The sequence below is a fragment of the Macrobrachium rosenbergii genome, chromosome 56 (genome assembly GCF_040412425.1).
Source record: "Macrobrachium rosenbergii isolate ZJJX-2024 chromosome 56, ASM4041242v1, whole genome shotgun sequence".
Lineage (NCBI taxonomy): Eukaryota > Metazoa > Arthropoda > Malacostraca > Decapoda > Palaemonidae > Macrobrachium > Macrobrachium rosenbergii.
In genome coordinates this window covers 72,146,363-72,166,362 of record NC_089796.1, presented here as the reverse complement: position 1 = coordinate 72,166,362, position 20,000 = coordinate 72,146,363, and the positions used below count along the sequence as shown (strand labels likewise).

The window sequence follows — 20,000 nt, the reverse complement described above, 5'->3', positions numbered from 1 at the left end:
TCATCACCAGCCCTCATTGCAACCGCCCGGCCCCCCTCCCCACTCACCCCGATCCTCAGGCCCAACCCGGGATCCCCTGACGGAGGGTCATCCACCCTTCCACCCAATCCCCCACACCGCCTCCAATCAAGGATATAGCAACACCCTGCAATGAAATCAAGTTGTCAAAGGGACTGTAAAACTTCTGGGAAGATCATAGTCCAGTCTGATGCGATTTACGACTTTGTATCTTGGATTGTTTACAAACACGATCAAATTTATCTGCGGGAGGCAGTAAAAATCAAGATAGAGAAGTTGTCATCTAATTTTCCAACGGGTTAAAAAAAAAAAAAAAAAGGCTAACGCATCGTTATCTCTTTTGTAATAAAAAGCTGCAATCTCACGGCCTGATTACTGTAACATGCGCATGAGCGCTCTGGGGGAAACGCGAAAGAGGGTGGAAGAAAGTGATTTCCCAGACTCGTGTGTCAATGTTAGGAGAAAATGACTTTCTCATAAGACAGGAAGCTGTCACTTCCAACAGGACACGGTGGCGGACCGTGGTGATTGACAGTGACTGACGACATCCTCTTCAAACACATGACTAAATAGATCGATTTTACTTATCACGAGTACCAAGCGCATGAAAATGCAACGCAGCCGCGTTGCAAACTTGTAACATAAACCGGCTTCAAGTTCAAGCTGAAGGCAACCAGTGACGTCATATCCACCGCCTAGGTCTTGCAAGCGCTCTTGAACATTAATTTCCCCAATCACACAAAACAAATCATAATGTATTAATCAGCTGGTTTATATAGGAGCGGCTGAACACGGGGCTGAGGGGCTAGCAGTGTGTGTGGAATACACTTTGCGACAAGCTGTTTCTGACGTCAATGTGATGTCTGTACACATCACAAACCTGCATTTAATCTCCGATCTCCTGTGGCTACCACCCCACCACACCCTCCCCACATTCCCAAGGAAGTACATTCTTGCTTTTATTTCTAAACAACGAGTGAATCAATGGGGTTTCCTTCTGACTAATACTTTGTATGCTTGATAATGGAGTTCACTATTGTATAAGTAAAACAAAACAACAAAAAAACATTTGGACACTGAACAAAAGAGGTACTGTTATTCAGAGCCAGTAGAAACCTGGATCATTGGATACTAATAAAATTATTAGTCCTATTACTATTGTTGTTAATCTCATTAAAAAAAAAAAGCAGCACAAGATGAATTAAGATTTTCAAGCCAAACATTTCAAATCAGTACCCAAAAAGACAATAACTGCATTTCTTTGGCTGATGATTTAATTTGTATTTTCAAATTCTCAAAATTACTTTAAAGTGTCGAAAGACGGTATATGCTATTTGTATGTATACAATATTTGTTACATAACTTATATATATATATATATATATATATAATATATATATATATATATATATATATATATATATATATATAGTTAATGAAGTACTGTGTGTACTTCCTTTCATCAAAGTCATAAATTATACCTTTCAAGAATTGGTGATCATCCCACCTGCAAGTACATTAGCTCTATTTTTAGTCGACTAAACTTACTGGTTGGAGATGGGCCCTCGTGTGGTTATATCAGGTGGTCCCCAAACTAGAGAAATGGCCTAATTTTAGTCATGTTTACGAGCTGATAATAATAATGAGAGCTTTTGAGAGTATATATACACATCTATATATATATTATATATATATATAGATAGTGTGTGTGTTTGTGTATGTATACACAATATGAACATACAGTATACAAACGAAGTCAATATGAATTCAACTGTTTTCTGAATCAAATAGTAATTATTGTTCCAACTTCATTTTGAGAAATAATAACACTAAAAACAGACACATGACATTTATATATAAATACGGCATTAATGCTAATCTCTAGTAGTTCAAACAAATGCTTTTTAGTGAGCTGAACAAAATGTCAAGAGGTCATTCTCGGTGATGTGAATGACAGTGTGACAAGAGAGAGAGAGAGAGAGGAGAGAGAGAGAGAGAGAGATTATGTCCCTCATACCCTTTGACATAAAGGAGAAATGTTAAGCTAACGATTTATCAGTACCGAAATGACGAATTTCCTTTGCACAAACATACCCACACCATCTGCACAAAAATGGGCATTGTCCTGAAACTGTGCACCGTGCCAAAATGGGGTATGATGCCAAAAACAGGCGTCAAACTCCGTGAGGGTCATCTTACCAAAAATGGCCAACGAACAAACTGGGATATCATACAGAAAGATACTATGGATACATGACACAGGATAAAATTGATTTGAATAGATGTAACCGGATCTTTATGTTGCAAGTGAAGCAGATACCTCTCCTCTCTTTCGCCTGCCTCTCTCTCTCTCTCTCTCTCTCTCTCTCTCTCTCTCTCTCCTGCTCATTCAACATGACACCCCACCCCCATTCTCTCTCTCTCTCTCTTCTCTCTTTTGTCAAATTGATCTGCCCTTTGCTCTGCGCATTTCTCTCTCTCTCTCCTCTCTCTCTCTCTCTCTCTTCTCTCTCTCTCTCTCTCTCTCCTTCCACATGCAAGCAATTCCAAGCAAACACACACACACACACATCATAGGCCTAACAGTCAAACCGACAGAAGCAGCAACTTGGTCGTGTTCCCAAGTACCTTTTTCCGTGTGCGAGGGAATCGGCGATGGAACCCAGGACTGACTTGGTTGCCTTCAGGGACTCCCTTCGGATGTCAGTAGCGATCATGATTGTGCCGCTGGAGGAGCCAGCAGAATCCTTCCACCCACTGCCGAAGGTCTCCTCAGCACCCGCTTGTTCTAAGGACCCGATGGTGGCGGAGGGACAGCAGAGGCAGAGGCAGCAGGGAAGGCTGGCTGGTCTGCTCAAACGGGGGCGGAATCTGCTTCGGCCTTCGATGTCGTCGGGTTTCGAGTGGGGCGCTTCGCCGCGACACTTGGGGGAGGAGGCGTTGTTGCACCTTCTGCAGGAACTGTCTCGAGGTCTGGAGGGGGAGGACGAGCAGGCGGTGCTGCGGGCGCGGTGGCGGGAGTTTCTGAAGGGCGCTCGAGGTTCTCTCTGAACCAAACGACTCGGGTGAAGCTTTTGGCGCCTTATTTTCTTGATCTTTCCACTGAAACTTTCTTCAGAAACAAATGCTTTCTTTTTTTTTCAATCACACTTTCACTTCACAGCTGCTTTCGAAAGAAACGACAGCATATGTATCCGGGTCAAGCAATGGAACGGTGATGCTCGGAAGGGAAAATGCTATTCCAGAACGTGTCACACTTTCCAGGGAAAACACTGCGTCAAGAGACACTGGATGAGTATGACCAGTACAGACACTAGCGAGTAAAAACGGCCAGGAACGAGTGCGTCTGGTCACTGGCGCGGTTGAAGCTCTTCTTGTTCTCGAGGTGCCTTCGCGCTTACGCAGCCATACTCTTCTCCCGCTGGCGCTGCGCACTGGCATTGCGATTGGTGCCTCCTCCCCAACCCTTACTCAATCCCAAGACCAGACAACTGAGAGAGAGAGAGAGCAGGAGAGAGAGAGAGAGAGAGAGAGAGAGAGAGAGAGAGATCCCTCCCTTGCCCAGTCCCCAGTCCCAATAACCCCAGAGAGAGAGAGAGAGAGAGAGAGGAGAGAGAGTCTCGCTAAGTTGCACATTATCACAAAATGCTTCAAGACACTGGAATAATGTCGTTTTGAGTTGTTACCTGGCCATGAAAATGAATTCCCGGCTAATCCTTAAATAGGACACTTCAGAATTAAAGGATAACATTAGTGGCTAAATAATCAACCGGGTTTTCATTCGCCCTGAGAAAAACAACAACAGGACAGTCTCTCTTCTTCTCTCTTCTCTTTCTCTTCTCTCTTTAATACATTGCTCGTCACGGCTGAAACAAACGAAAACAATATCGCTGGCTTATCATTTCCGTATGTGTATGACACTGAACATTCAATAGAAACTTCTGCTGAACATCTACATCTAACATCGAGTGAGTAAGACGCTTGAAAACGTTATCAAAACAGCCACACATCCATCTACAAGACATCCTCCTACATTAGTTTCGCCTTCAGTCAGTGGCGAGTCTATTAACATGCGTATCCCAACACACCTAGACCTACAAGCACGGCATAATAACAGAAATCGAGGGACAAATTCTACCTTCGTCCTCTGTCGAAGCTTGGAAGAAACATAATTAATTGACGAAGTGAAACAGGATACGGCCATTCTTTACTGGAGAGGTATATATGGCCTTAGAGAGAGAGAGAGAGAGAGAGAGACTAAGGAAGATTTGCTGTTACTGCTACGCCAAATCAAGAGGATTATCTATCTATCTACATATATAACAAAAAGAGTATTTACCCGACACTGTCCAGGAACACACATGTTGGAAAACACATCCCACAGGAGCGGATGGTGGCTCCAAATACGCTCAATCGACACTGGAAGGGAGTGTTCGTGTCGAGAGAAAAGCCACCGCCAACCACTTGACGAAAAAAGACACAAACGTACACACACAACGGGGAAGGAGCTATGACGATGAAAAACTACAGGAGATAGAACACCCAGCCATCATTTCCACCATTTGGCTACCAATCTCTCTCGTTCTTCTTCTTCTTCCTCTTCCTCCTCTCTAGAATCTGCTTTAGCAACCGGGTGAAAACGATCATTCCTCGTGACGGGACAGAGCAGCAGGGCCTTCCTGCTCGCTCGCCTGTCGTTCCGCATCGCCGCATTGCGGTGCGGACCAGTGAACTGCAGTAACATAAGGTCATTAAAGGCCTCCGTCCGTTACTACCAGTCGATCTGCAACACTTCGCCATCCAGGAGGACCTTTCCCGTCACGGGTAATCGCCAACCTGATCGTTTGTCTTGCATCACGATCGGATTTTCATGTATTCCGGTTGACTGTGGATCGTCGCTCTTGAAACGGCTATATCTCTCCCCCTGAAAACACAAAGCACTGTCCAAAAGAGAGAGAGAGAGAGAGAGAGAGAGAGAGAGAGAGAGAGAGAGAGGAGGTATAGCGCCAGTGAACACTGGCAGTGGCATCTTCCTCAGAGAGATTAGCTGTACGAGAGATGATGGAGTCGGGGATGGCAGCATGGCGCTGGTAACGCCAGTGCCCGCTCAGCCGTCGTAGAAAGAGGATACGCTGCTCTCGAAAACCACCCTTCATCTGTCTATCTCGCTCCTAAGTATCCTTCCATACTTATAATTTTTTCGAGGAGTGCAGCTATCGAGAACCACGCAGTAATGACAGAGGGAAATCAGTGAGCCCTGGTACACCAAATCTGTCTAATACCACAATACGAATCGCTGAGTGGGTCGCCTCTCCTGTCATTTCTCCTTTAAAAACTGAAGCGTATCAGGTCAAAAATTAAATTGTTTGGTAGTTTTTTGTTTTTTAGTTTTTGGCATTTGTGCCCAGAAATTACAAAAAATACATATATTTTTCCCAAGTTTTCGTTTTTGTCATGTCAATATCATTTGTAAAGCTATACTAATTTGATGTATAATATTTACCACCATACTCAATATGACGCAACTCTGTACAACAACACATTTGGGCTTTTTGAAACTGGACTCCACATAATTTGAATATTTCGGGTGCTTAATGTATGCATGTACACAAACATTAAATCTTGCGCATAAATGTGGGATATTGGGCAATATCTTCAAGTTAAGTTCATGTGGGTGGGTCAATGATAATTTTATTAATACAGGACTATAATAATTATAATAATTATACTTCGGTAATTTCAATGTCGATGTAATGCTTCAATAACAGTGCACGTTCAACAATTCCACAACAATATATGATTCTCTAATGTAAAATACATAAACGGACATAAATTCAACATTTCAAAAGTACGTAAATTCAAAATTTCCAAAGTACCGTAAGTTCAACATTTCAAAAGTACCGTAAATTCAACATTTCAAAGTACCGTAAATTCAACATTTCAAGAGTACCGTAAATTCAGCATTTCAAAGTACCGTAAATTCAACATTTCAAAAGTACCGTAAATTCAGCATTTCAAAGTACCGTAAATTCAACATTTCAAAGTACCGTAAATTCAACATTTCAAAGTACCGTAAATTCAACATTTCAAGAGTACCGTAAATTCAGCATTTCAAAGTACCGTACATTCAACATTTCAAAAGTACCGTAAATTCAACATTTCAAAGTACATTCAACATTTCAAGAGTACCGTAAATTCAGCATTTCAAGAGTACCGTACATTCAACATTTCAGAAGTACCGTAAATCCAATATTTCTTCGTCACCGCAAGGTATTAATAATCAGAATCAACCATCACAACATCGATTAATAACTTTTATTTAGTAAGAGCTGAACTTTTGCAACATCGGTCAACTTTATTAACATTTCAACGAGGAAGCAAAGTCTCAAAAGCAACGCGTGCGCGCTTCCAAAATCAATGTGATTTTGAATTATAACTATAAAAAAAACTCGGTTCAAATTTCAATCATCATACAGGTAAATGTTCAATTAAATATTTCAATATCCCCGTGAGGGCGGTGAGTGTCGTCAGTGCGCATGCGGTGCACTGTGATCTTACGGTTCTTTGCAGCATGCCTTTATTTATAGCTTCTAATTCCTTTCGTTCAGCTTTTACTGTATAACTCATATTCCTTTCTTCCATCTTACTTTTCACCCTCTCCCTAACTTTGCTACGAGGTTTCTTCCTCTTACAACTCAACCTTCTTACTGTCAATTTCCGGTTCAGCGCTGAATGACCTCACAGGTCCCGGTGCATGGCCTTTGGCCTGAATTCTATATTCAATTCAATTCAAATATTTTAAAATGAAAGATTTTTTTTAAACTGACACATCTAAACATGAACATGGGATCTGAAACACTGAATAAGGAGTCTGAACCTTCAGGTCGGATTTAGTAAGAAAACAAACAAAACTTCATTATACTAATATGTAGCGAACATTAATACAAATATATGCATAAATAAACAGTACGTCTTCTTAGACATTTGAAGCCAGAAGCTGGTGAACATGAAATGCCAATCATTCTTGATTTTTGGACTTCGAAGTGACCTGAGCTTTCGTGAGTTAAAACCTGGTAAGTATTCATGAAGAACATCGACCATTTAATTAATGTTGAGGTTTTCTCGTATTCATGCAACAGAAAATTAGTACTTGTGTTAAGAATCACATTAGTATGACTACTATTATTATTCATAATGAAAGCATATAGAACAAGGAATGGATATAATTACTAATAAAGTGCCCATATACCGTCACAAATGAAAAAATATAAGGGTACACTGTTTTATTATTATTATTATTATTATTATTATTATTATTATTATTATTATTATTATCACAATGAACTCCACAGGAAAGACGGAAGATCGAGGAACGCGGTCAAAATACAAATAATAATAAAACAAAATTACTCTTGTAAATAAATTAATAAAATAGTAAAAATCGAATAATTCATAATTAAAGGCAGGTGTTATTAAGCCCCCGTAACCACGCATAATTTGAAATGCCACCATTTTCACCCGAAAAAATACCTGCGTGCAGAATTCAACATCAGGCGTCAACGTTCAAATTTTTAATAAAAATAAAGACATGTGCAAAAGGGCAAAACAGCAATCATCATATAAAAATTAGATGATGGTTTCGCCATCTGAATGATATGTAATCTCAACAAGCTAAAAGCTACAAATGAACTAAACCCCGAGGATACTGACATGAAAAACATTGTCTTTTTATTGTTATCAAGGGAACCAAGTAAAAAATGCGCCGAAGTTTCTTCGGCGCAATCCAGTTTTCTGTACATCCGCTACAGCGTATAATCAAGGCCACCAAAAATAGATCTATCTTTCGGTGGTCTCGGCATAATGTTGTATGGGCCGCGGCTCATGAAACTTTAACCACGGCCAGGTGGTGGCTTATCCTCTATCGTTGCCAGAAGCACGATAATGGCTAACTTTAACCTTAAATAAAAATAAAAACTACACAGGCTAGAGGGCAATTTGGTATGTTTTGATGATTGGAGGGCATGATCAACATACCAATTTGCAGCCTCTAGTCTTGTATAGTTTTAAGATCTGAGGGACAAAAAAAAAAAGTGGCGGACGGACAGACAAAGCCGGCACAAAAGTTTTCTTTCACAGAATGGATGGAAGAGTAAAATAAAAAAGAAACATTCTCTTTCATTTAACTTCTGATTAAGGCCCTTTGTATTGCAGTTTTTTTTTTTTATAACATTTACTGTAAGTTCAGAGTAATACCCACGATCTCTTTAATTCCTGGAACATGACTGTTGAGAGGCCATGCATGCAAAGTTTCCAACTCTGGATAGAACCCAAAACTAGAGCTGGTATGAAGCCAGCTTAATCCAGAAACAAACGCCACCGAGCGCTTTTGAGAGCAAGAGCCCGTGATGGTATAAGAAGAGCTTAATATTAAAAAAAAAACAGTCGTTTTATGAACAAGAGCCCGTGATGTTGAAAGATCAGCTTACATACAAGGTCCGCAAGTAACAATGACTTCGTCCTAAACACGGAGACTACCCGGAACTTTACTGAACAAGAGCCTGTGCTTGCATAAGATCGTCTTAATAAGAACAACACTAATTTAGTTCTGGTTAAAAACCAAGCTAAAATACATCACATGACTGAATCCTTTTATGGGGATGTGCCCGTGCTGGAATGAGATTAGCTTTATCTGTAATAAAAACTAACCGGTCCTTTGAAAGCAAGTAGCCCTCATTGGTACAAAATCGGTTGAAGTTAATAAGACATACACACACATATACACACGAAAAACACCTGGTATGTCTAACAGCAAGAGCCTGTCCTGGTATAAGACCAGTTTAATTAAAAAAAAAAAAAAATTACCGGTCTTTTAGGAGCAAGAACTCACACCAGTTCAAGCTTAAATAAAACACTAAAAAAAAAAATTCGTGCTGTTTGTATTGATGCAAGACCAGCTTAAGCTGATATAACTTAAAAAAAAACTTCGTGCTTTTAAGAGCAAGAGCCCATGCTGGCATAAGGGCGGCCAAATCTAAATACAAAGACGACCAGATGCTAACCAAAGCCAGAAGGGGAAAGTGGCAGACCGGTTATGAATTTGTTTTCAGCACAATTTTATCTGAACGCAAACATGTCTTATCGCCAGTGTCCACTGGACGACGATTTGAAGTTCCGTGAGAATAATTCATCTTTTGGAAATATTTTCCCTTAATCTCTGCTAAAGATAAGCATCTTCGGTGACTCAACAGGATTGTCCAGCAAGCCTGTTTGCTGACGACATTCTCCTCATGATCTGGGCGAGAGGGCGAATGATTTTGAGTCACAAGTCCTCAGGAATCTGCCCAGAGGAATCTAGCCAAAGCCGTCAGCGGATATTTCTTCATCCAGTTTTTCCCTTTATCAGTGTATTGATCAACCAGGATGACTGTATGTTTCAGATCATAGCTGCTGAGTGATACGACCATATACGCACACACAATTGGCCTACGGAATCATAAATGTATGAATGCCACCAACTATGAATAGTAAAATTTATCATTTTTATCTATTTTGCCAATTCATGTATCCTGTCTACTGTGCATAGTCGTCGCCGAAGGGCAGTGGTTCGTATTTCACATTATTCAGAAGGCTCCAGAGACGAATTATGGTTTCTGGAAATAAAAATTTGTCATCTTTGCGTCTATGTTGCTTTCTTACTTGACGAGAAAGCAAACAGAATATTTTACCTAAACATCTCGAGATAACCTTTCTTTTTTCCTGCATGATTTGTCCTTGTACTGTACTTGTCCTAGCATTTGTTTGTCCTAACATTTGTGTGTTCATACTAATCATGTGTGTGTTTGTTATGACACTTGTCCAGCATTTAGCCTAGCATTTCTGGTTGTCAAGACATGTTTCATACATATGTCTCAATATTTTACCTAACATTAGAACATTTGACATAAAACATTTCCTGGCATTTGACCTAACATTCATGGCTGCCATGACTTTTATCATGACATTTTTCCCGAAGTTAGAGCTTTTGTTATAAGTTCATCATAACAGTAATTCGTTGGATTCTTTTTTTCCTATTTTTGATAAATCTCAGGTCACAGTCAAATCTATTAGATATTTTGAAGGAGTCACTGACCCCCAAATTAGACTGGAAGGGCCTTTACCATTCTGGAAGCTCTAGAGAGGGGTCTCCCCAGTCAAACCTGGGTCCCTGGGCTGCCCGGTAAGCCTGGGAAGTGACCCATTTTGTAGAACTCTGGAATCTGTGTTCCCCCAACTAGTACCAAAAGAGGGGTGTCCTCCCCCTCAGTCACCCAGAAGGAAGGCTGAAGTTTGATTTGTTTTAATACTAAAAAAAAAATACAAGCAACTCAGCTTCCATTTCCTGAGATTCTTGAAGAAATTGGATCAATTCTGCCAGCCATTCCATCACTTCCTGGTAACTAAGGCTTTTACCGAGCCAACTCCAAGTTCTTGGAGCCAAAAAGATCCAAAATGGCCACAGGATGGATTGCTGAATGGATCCAGTACTTACAAAGAATTTCAGAGAGTAGGAGTTGGGTTGTGAGCCTGTTTCCAGTATTTATCAACTTTAATATTGAGGCAGGCAATCAGGGATTCAGAGAGCCAGGTCACTGCTGGTTCTTTCAGGGTAACCAGGAGACCAATGTTCTACAGATATGGTCTCTTCCCTGGCTTAACTGGGAAATCCAAAAACTCAGGTTTGACTGTAGGTCTCTCCCGAATTTACTGCAGAAACCAGAGGGAACCTCATGGACTGAGAGAGCAATAGTGTACTTTTATGCCACTGGAATCCGAAAGGGTCACTATCCACAGAGCAAGTAAATACACACATGATAAGTGTGGAAGTTGCACTATATACAAGAGAGAAAAGTGCATCCAATGAGCCTTCTGATGCTGAGAAGTTTTCCACACGTGTTTCACCCTTAATACAACAGTTGGTGGACTACTGTGGCAAAGTTCAGATTTTTCCTTTTAAAAAATTTCATTTGATAAAAAAACGGCATATTGATGAATATTACTTATATTAATAATAGTAATGTCTCTATCATCCCCATTACCAACATCAACAATCAAAGTACGTATAAAATTAGAATGCCTGCACTGAAAGAAAAACTCTGATGAATAATTCCTGCCGTCTTCATTCTCTCTGCATAGCCATGCACACTTTAGTTCTTCCATTGTAAATTACCTTTCCCATTTCCATCCTGGTTGGTCAAACCTATTAATTTTCCTTCTTCGTGGCTTCTGGAAAAATCTAAACTGACTGAAGTGACTCACATGCTGAGGTATGTCTGACGAATGATACAGAAGATAAACAAGCTTGAAGCGGTTACCTTTATCGTGCTTTATGATAACAGCGTTTCCCCGGCCCTGAAGGCAATGACGTCAAACAGATAAGGCCGACATGCACAAGTTCTCGCCATAACAGCTGCCTGTCAGTTTACTCCATTTTTTAAAAAATTAATATTACTGCTATGACTATTACTTCAGGTGCCACACCTTACATCATCAACGCTGAATATCGTCACTCGGTTCTCAGTTCTCATAAGCCAGCTAGCATCTGGAAATCAAGCACACGACAGAAGCGCCGTTTCCTGAGGGTGTTGTGATATTTTGAGGACCAGGGCAAGACAATGACGCAAATACTGAGCGGTAATCGTTTCCATTATCCGGCCAAGATACAGAGCAGAGCAGGATTTGGGGCTGTTAACGAGACAAGACAGTTTCACAATTCAGCAAACAGGAGCTTCTGCTTTAACGTGTGCTTGGAAAGTGACTGCTTGTTCTTCAGACGGTTCTGAAAGAAGGGTCATGGTTCAGTCGATGCGCATATGCGGTCAGGTTCCCTGGTTATTATTAAATTCCTGGTTATGGTACCACTGAACATGACAATGTATACATACATACAAATATATATACCTATATTATATATATACTGTATGTACATATATATTTATATACATATATACATGTGTGTATGTATATACATATTATATGCGTGTATATATATACTAAATATATATCTAAAGTACATATATATTTATTTTATATATACACATAATATATATAAATATATATGTATATATCATATATAATATATATATATATATTATATATATATATATAATATATATATATATATATATATATATATACACACACACACATATATATATATATATATATATATATATATATATATATATATATATATATATATATGTGTGTGTGTGTGTGTGTGTGTGTGTGTGTGTGTGTGTATGTATGCGTGCTTGTGCTTGTGCGTTCCCTGAAAGCGAGTTCAATAGCAAAGATTCCCAATCAGAGTGAATTCAATCCTCATTTCTGGGTTCTCTGAAGACGCCTTGCAAAACATACACTGGAACGTCATACAACTATTCAGAAAACAAGAGATTTGAAATTCACATTTTTTAATGCTCAGATACTATGGATTTCAAATGCTATGGGTTTCCAGCATTCCGAAGGGAGGCATAAAATTTGCATATTCTAATTTGAATTGACGTTAAGAGCTGTCTAAGAATAAGGAAATTTTGTGGATCACAAAGCTATGTTGGAATTTAAATTTATTTTGGTTGTTCAAGATACTACCTTGAATGTTGCGCTCCAACGAATATATGCATACACACACACACACACATATATATATATACACACATATATATGTGTGCGTGTGTGTTTGTATTTATGTACATACAGTACTTGTGTGTATATATATACAGTATATATATATATAATATAAATATATATATAAAAATATTTATATATATATAAATATATATATAACAACCACATATACATATATATATATATATATATATATATATATATATATATATATACACATGCATATGTGTGTGTGTATGTCTGTACGTAAGTACATTCGGACCCTTTAAGCCTAAGCCGAGATACCATAAATACAGCTCCTATAAACACAGAAACAAGCACGTTTTTATATAGATAACCAATATCCATTACATAAAGAACATGAGAATCAGAAAAAATCTTTTATGAAGCTTGTAGTAAAAAATACATAAAAAAACAGTCACTTATTTAACTAAGGGTTGTTCAAGGACGCCTTATGACGTCACGCAGTTATAAAATGGTCCATCTTATATCTTCCCGATTATCGAAGGAAACAGATTATTTTGATAAATCTTATTTTGATATTTTGTCAGGAAATTGGACAACGCCTGCGCATGGGCTATTGATTGCCCAAGCCGAGCACAGTGTCAGGTGATTTGGAAGAATACAATCTACTAAATGTAATGTTTCCATATGATATCGGAAGAATCAATAATACTTTATGATCTTGATCAGGAAGAATTCATACTTTATTTAAAAAACACAACAGACACACATAAACCTACACATAACACACACATATATTTATATAAATAAATAAATTGTATATATATATACAGTATATACATAAATATTTACACAAAATATATATATATATATATATATATATATATATATATACACACACATATATATATAATATATATATATATATATATATATATATATATATATATAAAACTGCTTCGATTTAGACTTGTAATGCCATTAGAAAGCTATTTTCTTCTTTGATAACGCCAGCCAGATAATGAGGGATTGGTATAATGAAACGGCCACTTATATTTTGTATTGTAACACCCACTTATATTTTATATTTTAACAGCCACTTCTATCTATTTGAATTGAATTGAACTCAATTGACTGAACATAGAATTTTGGCCAAAGGCCAAGCACTGGGATCTATGAGGCCAGTCAGTGCTGAAACAGAAACTGACAGCAAAAGGTTTGAAAGGTGTAACAGGAGGAAAACCTCAAAGCAGCTGCACTATGATCAACTGCTCAGAGAGGGTGGACAGTAAGATGGAAGAAAGAGAATTGGAAAGGAGGCACAGTAAAAGGACCGAAAGGGGTTGCAGCTAGGGGCCTAAGGAAGACACGCTGCAAAGAACCTTAAGTAATGCCTACAGTGCTCCGCACGAGGTGCACTGATGGCACTAGCCACCATACGAGGTGAATGCCGCAGCTTTGGGAAGGCGTGGGGTAGGTCACGTTATATTAATTCCAGTCACAGACTCATCTCCACTTGGTGTCCTCGAGTGCTAAGTTGTGCTTCTTCGTTATAGGAATTCTAAATTCGTTCCCCCCGGAGGCTTACCGAGGAAGGACTCGATACTCCTGAAGAATCTTGGAGTATAGGATTCCTATTAATCGGGCTCAAGGAGACCCGTAAGTTTGTTAGGTGTTAAAAGTGGTGGTAGGCCTAAAGAGGACGTCTGGACTCAACTCACCAACTGAGACGTCACAAACAACCGCTAGTCTCAGGATGCTATGGCTTGTTGCTAGTTTCTGTATTTTATCGTATTTTACAAGCTGGGTTGTTACCGTACGCAATCAACTGTCCTCTTTCATTCTTGGCTGGAAAAGGATTATGCATATGGATACTGAAATGTATATATATATATATATATATATATATATATATATATATATATATATATAGTATATTATAATATATATATATATATATATATATATATATATATATATATATATATATATATAACTATATATATATATATATATATATATATGTATATATATATAATGTATATATACAGTACCATAAACACATATATATTATACATACATACATATATATACAGTATATATACATATGTATGTACGTATTTATGTGTATATTAAAGTACGCAAGAAATTTTTCTTCAGGTAACTGAAACTTATCTAATTAGAAAGAACCTTGCAATGGCTAAACGAAACCTCAGTTGTTAAAAAATGAAATCATGCACAAAATGTAAGTTTCTTTTGCGACCCCCTCAAGCTACTCTCCAAAGTATGTAACTGGTACAGATGGGTCTATTTACATACGTATGCAAATCAGTACCTAAACATTAACTGAGATGCACACTCAACGTCCAGAATGTCAGATTTATGAGCCATTACATTCTTAAAGATACTGACTACATAAGGTGTAAAGTTACGGCTGGTTATGAAAGTCAATTACAGGACAATAATTCTAACGTGAATTATTCTTTCCCTTCAACAACCTGTCAATTATTTTTATACGAGAAAAGCGAAGGGGGAAAGAAACAACCTAAATATGGAATAGTGCCGCAGATGACGGATGTCTCGAGAACAACCTCACCTTCTGTAGAGTAATGAGAGAAAATTAGAAAAGCAAGTGGGGCTGCTCTTTCACCCATCTTTTTCTTGAACATCTACCCAATATCACCTGAAGAACAACTCCCTTCCTTCTGTTCCCTCTTATTTAACGCAGTGTCGAGAAATAATACAGAAAAATTAAATTAAAAGAAATTGAAAAAATATACAAGACACATTCACCAAAATGGTAGATTCTGAAGCGGGCTACCCACGGAACGTTTTCACATCCGTGTATCCATGCTGGAGAATATTGCTAACAGAGACAAGCAGACAGACAGACAGACAGACAGACACACACACACACACACAACCAGATTCAGCCACAGCTGAAGACATTATCTAAGCAGAACTTCGGAAGTCCGTGATTTGGCAAAGAGTAATTTGATGAAGGGGATGGAATTTTATTGGAACAAGAATGGGGCTGTCAGTGTTGCTAAGGATCTCTTTTGAAAGAGCAGTGTTATTCTAATCTCTGTTTCCTTTATTTAATGAAAATAAGTGTTAAAAAGTAAGCCCTAGTAAATAAATATCGCTCTTGAGACAGTCTTCCAGATATCTGGAGGTTGCAGTTTTTTTTTACCGTTATACATTACGCAAAAATGCACTAGATACAAAATAAGCGGATGAAACAATTCTCCCAGAGGTAACTCAACTTCAAGGACACAATCTGTCAGTCATTCTTTCCCTTTACTATCGTGCTACGTTATTTTTTTTCCTACTGCAGCTTTTCCTGACTTTTCTGTCCTTCTCGCTCGGAATTCCCTCGGTGACCCTCACAAGGGAGGCTGCTAGACATAATGGTACTAAAGCTTTATTCATCTCTGTGGTATTTGCATTAAGGGAGACTCCAAATATTAATAATCTCATTCTAAGCTTGGTTATAATCTGAGACATGAGCGGGTACATGTCTCCGCAGAACACTAGATACGGTTTATATGCTGGGCGACACAGGATTCCTTGGTGGTCACTCAGCTATAACCAGGTATGACCCAACTCCGAAGTAAATGAACACACAGACATATACATATATACAACTCTGTGTGTGTGTGTGAGAGAGAAGAGAGAGAGAGAGAGAGAGAGAGAGAGAGAGAGAAGAAGTCAGATTTACAGTATCTAACCACCAATTGCTTTAGAAAATAAGCTACTGGACCTGAACTGACGCAAGGGTAACACATTATCCTGATACTGGTCAGGAAAAATTCCTTCAGGAAAGTAGTCCTTACAAAAACGGCAACAATATTCAGTGGTTCTTCTCCTTAAGTACCTGTTGTAATGCAAACAAAAAAAAAAAAAAGTCAAGAAAGCACCGGTGAAATGCATACTTCCGCTATACTGTACAGTACATTTAACCACCAGAGCCCAGCCCTGAGACATTCACCAGTATTGATGCTTCTGAAGAGGGCTACCCACGGAACGTTTTCACGTCCGTGTATCATTGCTAGTTAATACTGCTAACAGAGACAAACAGAGACAGACAGACATACACACAACAACTGCTTCAGGCACAGCTGAAGACACTGAAGACACTGTCTAAGCCGACCTCCTGAGGTAAGTGAATTGGCAAAGAGTAATTTGATGAAAGAAGAAGAATATTATTGGACCCATAGTCACGGGGTGTAAGTGTTGCTAAGAATCTCTTTGGAAAGAACAGTGTTTTCCCCATCTCTTTTTCCTTTATTTAATGATATCAAACGTCTCAAAAATGCATAAGTGAATAAATATCGATCCTGAGACAGTCTTCCGGCTAACTGGAGGTTGCATTTTTTTAACGTTATACATGACGCAAATACGCACTACGCACAAAATAAGCAATGTGCGTGGTGGAGACTAAGCACTAAGTTGCTGATACGTCAAAGGATAAGAAAAATTCTCCCAGAGGTACCTCAGCTTCAAGGACACAATTTGTCATCCATTCTTTCCCACTACTAACATGCTTTGTATTTTTGCTTCCTACTTCTTCTTTTCCTCACTTTTCTATGTCCTCGTTCGGAATCCCTGGTGCCTCTCACAAGGGAAGTTGCTACGCATAATAGCATCAAAGCTTTATTCAATCTCTATGGTATATGCATTAAGGGAGACTCCAATGTATTAACAACTTATTTTAAGCTTCGTTATAATCTGAGACATGGGAAGGTTCATGTCTCTGCCGAAAAGGGTTTATATGCTGGACGACACAGCATTCCTTGGTGGTCACTTAGCTACAACTAATCACGACCCAACTCTGAAGTAAATGCACATACAGACCTTATTCATATATACTACTGTGTGTGTGTGTGTGAGAGAGAGAGAGAGAGAGAGAGAGAGAGAGAGAGAGAGAGAAAAGTATACCTCAGTTTTACCAGATCACTGAGCTGATTAACAGCTCTCCCAGGGCTGGCCCGAAGGATTAGACTGAGAGAGAGAGAGAGAGAGAGAGAGAGAGAGAGAGAGAGAGAGAGAGAGAGTTTTTATAGCTCCTCTCTTGGGTTCGTGAAACAACGCGGTCACAGGATTTCCGGAATAAATAACGATACACTAGCAATTAATGAATCAGAGCGTAAATATTCACCACATTACATGAGCAGAGTATTTCGTTTTTGTTATTCATCACTGGTGTTGCAATTTTATTTACGACCACATCATAAAAAAACTTCTTAGTGCCTAACTTCAAACGTTATTCTTTAGCCTCATCGCATATGAAACATGTCCAGACTTAAAATGAAATAAACATGAAAACTAAAATACTAAAAAATCAAGGAGTTAAAGTGAAAATATAAAAAGATTAACCAAACGGTACTTATCATACGGGAGCGAAGCGAGATGACAATACAACGAACTCTTATTGCGACGCTTAGTCATACTCACAAGCGTGGAAGGTAGGGGGTTAAGTGAGGGAGGGAGGGAGGGAGAGGAGGTGGGGGATGTAGAGGGAGGGATGGTGGAGGGGAAGGAGAGGGGAGGGAGGGGAGGTGGAAGGAGGGATGGCGGAGGAAGAGTAGAGTTGCTTCCCACAAATGAGGAAGAGCCCATGGGAAGATGACAGGAGACAGTGAAAGGAAAAGCACTGACATTTCTTAGTAGTTCGACGGCCTTTCAGTCAGACAGTCACCGTTTTCTAGTTAATTATTAATTTTCCTCTATCAGTATTACTCTACGTATACTGTACAAGGAAAAAGAAGTTAAAACGTGACAAGAGATTTTTAAATACTTTTTATAGTTACGATAAAAAAAGAAGCTAAAACGTGACAAGAGATTTTAAAATGTTTTTTATAGTTACGATGAAAAGAAGTTAAAAAGTAACAAGAGATCTTTAAATATTTTTTTATAGTTACGATGTTTATGATGACTATTATTTAAAAAAAGTGCATTTCATGTTGCTGCTGATATGATGAAAAATTATGATTATCATCATCCAAGAAATATTTCGGCTAAATCCTCTCAATCACAAACAATGATATGGTAACGAATGCTTAAATTATCCGCTTAATAAACATTAGAGGAAATTTGACGTTTGTTATGAACAAATTTCATAAATGAGTTTGGCTAACTGTTTACAAAGATCTTTTTCAAATTAGGTTATTAATATTTTGTCAATGGTGATTATTCATATGAGAGATATATATATATATATATATATATATATATATATATATATATATATATATATATATATATATAGAGAGAGAGAGAGAGAGAGAGAGAGAGAGAGAGAGAGAGAGAGAGAGAGAGAGAGGGATTTTGATTACGCTCCTTCACGCAAGCAAGCAAGCATTCCTTTGTTCCCAGTTACTCCCCAAGCAAGCAAAGACGTCACCGATGTTGCTCAAAACCAGTTTCCGAGGAAGCTGCCGATTGTGGGGAAGGCAGCGTACTCCCCTGAGCCTACGTCACCGTTGTTATGACGCCACAAGGGAACGGGAGGAGAATTTCGCAAGATCATTCCTCATTATCGGGAACCATTGTCTTGATCCGCTTAATTACACCCGTTGATTATTCCTCAATCCTCCCAATGATTAGCGAAGGATGAACCAGCGTCTTTCTGGGAACAGGTGCGTTGGGTTACATTATCCTGAGGCCACGCCAGGTTACGTAAACATATCAATCAGTCGCTAGGATAAACCAAGATTTCTTGACCTCGTCATCGTAGAATTGTTGGTTAGCCGACTGACGTCATGATACAGGAAAGTCACGGCAAAATCTGACGAAACGAAATAAAATACTCTAATCATTACCGTCTGGTTAACCGCGATCTATTATTATCGTCTGTTCGTTGTGGGTAATAAAGTGTTATTTATCCTCAAGGAGAATCGTATCTGTATGCTTATGCATGCATGAAAAATGCGTATTTATATGCTTTTACATGCAAGGAGAATGTGTATCTGCATGTTTTTATACGCACGAATGGAATTATAGGCCTAGCCACGAACATGCTCATTAAGGCGTTGAAAAGTGTCTTATCGATCGAATACTCCGCGCATTTCAATACGACTACAGAAAGAAAGAAACAAACAAACAAGAAGAAGAAGAAGAAGAAGAAGAGTGGGAGTAGAGTCATCCAACTAGCGATCGAGTGTCTTTGGAAACCACAGTGGCGCGTCGGATGGCGGCTGTTAGACGGAGAGAAGGACCACTCGATATTGCGCACATCTCAGCTGGGGTTACTTCGCGGGATTCCTCTAAAACATACCTACACTTTTTTAGTTACAACTACATGCAAGAAGAGTTTGTTATCTGCCACACATCCTTCCTACTCGCCATTTATG

The 20,000-nt window shown here is 38.8% G+C and overlaps 1 protein-coding gene across 1 annotated transcript in view; it reads right to left on the bottom strand.

Annotated features, from left to right (window-relative positions):
* Positions 1–20,000, bottom strand: part of LOC136836048 (uncharacterized) — a 456,830-nt gene that overhangs the window by 9,018 nt on the left and 427,812 nt on the right. The gene's annotated exons all lie outside the window — the stretch shown is intronic.